General features: G+C 51.4%; 1 pseudogene; it reads right to left on the bottom strand.

Annotated features, from left to right (window-relative positions):
• Window positions 1-531: 531 nt before the first annotated feature.
• On the bottom strand, window positions 532-2,718 carry LOC131831191 (regulator of nonsense transcripts 1-like; annotated as a pseudogene).
• Between the last annotated feature and the right edge of the window lie 859 nt (window positions 2,719-3,577).

The raw sequence follows: 3,577 nt of genomic DNA on the forward strand, positions 1-3,577 counted from the left end.
CCTCTTAGAACGCAGGCAGCCAGCCAGCATGGAACCTGGCCCCCTGCAGGGAGCTGCCACTAAGGAGTCTGCCGGGGCACTCAAATGCCAAGTTTTCTTCTAAAACCTAGTCTCCTTTCAATAAAAGATAAGACAGAAGAATAAAACAGAGGAAAGTCCTACTCTGAGATAAGAGTCTCCCTCCCTTGACTCTGGTCACAGACTCAGAGGTGTTGGCACTGGCATGGGGCCTCCCTGGCTTGGTCTCCTACACTTGGGCTCCTCTTTCAATCTCCCTTCTCCTTGCCCTGCTGACCAGCGGTGGGCACTCCTTCTGTCTCAGCTCCTCTATCCCTCAGCTGCTCCTTTTCTCCTATTGCTGACAGTTGTCCTTCCGTGTTAGCAGGGGCAAATAAGTATCTATGTATTTGTTTTTTAATTGCTCAGAATAAGTTATTGACCGACTAAGTCCTCTTCTAGTTTTGGAACAACCCTATTACTCCAGTGCTGACAGGAGGGGTCTTGTAAACAGTGCCCCATTGATGTGTGACTTCAACTCATCACCAAGGTAATTGTCATGCTGGCTCCCCTGGGAGGACTGATACAGCCATGAGCCAGGGTGTCCTGTGAAAACAGCTGGAATGCCGCCTCCTGGCTGGCCTGGCTGCCACGAAGATTCCTCTGGCTGAGCCCAGGATGTCCAAAACTGTTCTTCTGTCATCCCCCAGGACCAGTCTCACCCTTGGGGGTTCTCCCAGTCTGCTTGTCAAAATACCCCAGTGGCGGCATGGGGTGCATAAGCAGGTTGAAGGGAGTGGGGAATGTTCATGGCAGCCATGTTGCTGGGGCTGGCACCAGACATGCACATCTGGTCTTGGGTCTGCAAGTTCATGAGTTCATAGTCCAGGGCCAGCTCTGGCTCTTCTGGTCATGGACTGATCCTGGGACTGTAGCCTCCTAGGGTGATACATGACTGCCAGGTAGAGGGTGGTGACGAGCTACCTGGGCTTGCTGAACCTCGTGAGGCTCTCCCCCAGAGGGGGAGGCGCTCCCACATTGCTCAGGGGCCCTTCCACCAGCACTTTCTGTTCTTTGTAGTAGTCCAGCAGGTTCCAGAGCATCTGGGAGGACAGGGCCTTTGAGTTGCCTATGAGAATGACCTCATATCGTGTTTTGGTTAGGGCCATGTGAAGCTGCCTGGGGTTGTTTAAAAATCCAGTGCTCACTAGTGCACTTGCAGGAGAGTAAGATAAAGTCTTTGTCCCACCCCAGAATGTGTCCATTGGGCGAATTCTACCTCCTGGTAGAGTTTGCTGTGCAGGGAGCCACTGAAATGCATGAGTTCTATGAGGTCGGAGGGTTGGCCCTGCTTAAGGGCATGATGCTGCTGAGCTGGTCTGGCTTGGCACCTTTCTTCAGCAGCTTTGTGATGATCTGCTCTGTGTGTCCCACTTCCTTCCTGTTCAGGGATGAGGTGCTTGAGCTGTTCTGGCAATCTCTTCTGGGCTCTGCGTCATCTAGAACATCAGCTGATCAGGTTGGGGTAACTGGAAGTCCAATCCCTTCTTCCTAAGATCTGCTGCAGTGATGGCTTTTTGAAGCCAGAACTCTTAGAAGTTGGATGAGAAATGCTGAGGGTAGGATGCATCATGGTGGACCTGGAGGTGGATGAGATGGATGGAATGGATACCAGCACCACGAGCTGCTTGAAGAGTGACTGGGACAGCCCAATCTCATCTTCCATTTTGCATATCACCATGGAGCTCAGCTGGCAGTGGTCATTCATGAAGATGAGCTAGTTGACTCCAAGGACTTTGGGGACCATGCACTCTAGCTTAGTGGCTGGCGTGCTTGCCTCAATTAAAATGGGCCTCAGTTGCCCACGCCTCCACACCCATCTGTGTTCATGAGCAACTCCCTTTCTATGGTTAGCTTTGGCATCAGGTAAGGTTTCTTTTCTGCCAACAAGAACTCCCCAGTCTCCTCGTTCATTTGATGCAGCTTCTGGAGCTCCCCATGCTCTCCATGTTCCTGATCTGGTTGTGCAGGGATAGAAATGATACTGAGTCCTGATGCAGAACAGCATGATTTTAAGCTTGGTCTGGTAGATCTTCTTGCTCAGTCAATCTATGATTATATTACTTGGGGCACAGAGAAGCAGGGGAGCATTGCTTTGCCCAGCCAGGTAGTAGCTGATGGTGGCCAAGGAAACTATCTTCCTGATGCCTGGTAGGTCTTATATCAGGCTCATTGGTCTTTTTGTGTAGTCCGAAGAGTGGTTCCAGTTGGGGAGTCCTTGTGCCTTAAAGTTCTTGGGCAGCTGAGATCTGATGATAATGTCCTCCAGCTGCCATCTATTGTAGCCCCACCTGGAGGTCTCCTCCAATGAGGTTGACTCCCACCTGAAATCCTTCTGCAAGTTTTGATCGCCACGACACACACAAACTGCTTTGCAGCTCAGTGGTGAGGTCATCACCATAATTAACAGGGACCTTGAAGACATGGCTTGATCGTTTGCCATAGGGGATACCAAACCATGTTTCCTTTGCAAGCAAGCATATCTTGTTCCCTTGATTAAGCCACATATCTCAACCAAATTATGACTACATTCTCTTCACCAGAGAATTGATATTCAGTGTTGAGCCAAGTAAAGTAGGCATTTGTCTTCTTGTTAAGGACTAGGTCCCACCTGATGGTGATGTTATGCTGAGACTGGGGCTCTTTTTGGTTTCTCATCATCGTTGGCCGGCACCTGGACAGGGGAGCTTGTAAGTGCATGTGCAGGGGAGTAAGATAAAGTCCTTGTCCCACCCCTGGAATGTGTCCATGTGGGCAAGGTCAGGATGTCCAAAACTACTCTTCTGGCATCCCACATGGCCCTAACCAAGGTATGATATGAGGTCATTCTCATAGGCAACTCAAAGGCTCTGTCCTCCCAGGTGCTCTGGGACAAGGAGGAACCCTTGTCCCACCCCTGGAATGTGGCCAGTGCTTTGCCCTGGTGCTGGTAAGCCTCCTATGCAGGAGGATGCTCCCGGGCTCTTCACTTCTTACTTCTCTAGGTCCTTCACGCTGGGGGAAGGAGTTTCCTTGCGTTGGCTGCACCTCGGAGTTGTTGACTGATCTGTGGAGTGGGGATGCGCCCACCCCATAGCTGCTCTTGCTCAGAAGGGGTCTCCATTAGCACTGGAAGCAGCAGTCCTAAATCACGTACTGGGGCTCTGCGGGGTCCCCGTTGATGTACTTGAAGCTTTTCTACCTGATGCAGGGTGGTCCACACAGCTGAACCACAACCCAGTTAGCTTAGGCAATAATGAAGCTGTGGAGGAAGACATTGTGGGAGCCACTGGAACCCTCCAGAGCCGGTTCCCGGAGGAGCCCATCTTAGTGGCAAGTCGCCTCTTTGCATCCCGGGAGGTGACTTACAGTGCGGCTGTCAAAAGTTAAACGAGGTGGAGGGTTACATACCCACTTCTTGCCGGTGTTACAATAGGTTACGCAAGCAGTACTGTGTATTCTGCTCGGTGAACAAGCGGCTGGTCGTGACTGCACTGTCATCTACGGACCTGGGATGCAGGGTGCCCTGAGTACCCCGATC

Source organism: Mustela lutreola, chromosome 5 (assembly GCF_030435805.1).
Source record: "Mustela lutreola isolate mMusLut2 chromosome 5, mMusLut2.pri, whole genome shotgun sequence".
In the NCBI taxonomy this organism is placed as follows: Eukaryota; Metazoa; Chordata; class Mammalia; order Carnivora; family Mustelidae; genus Mustela; species Mustela lutreola.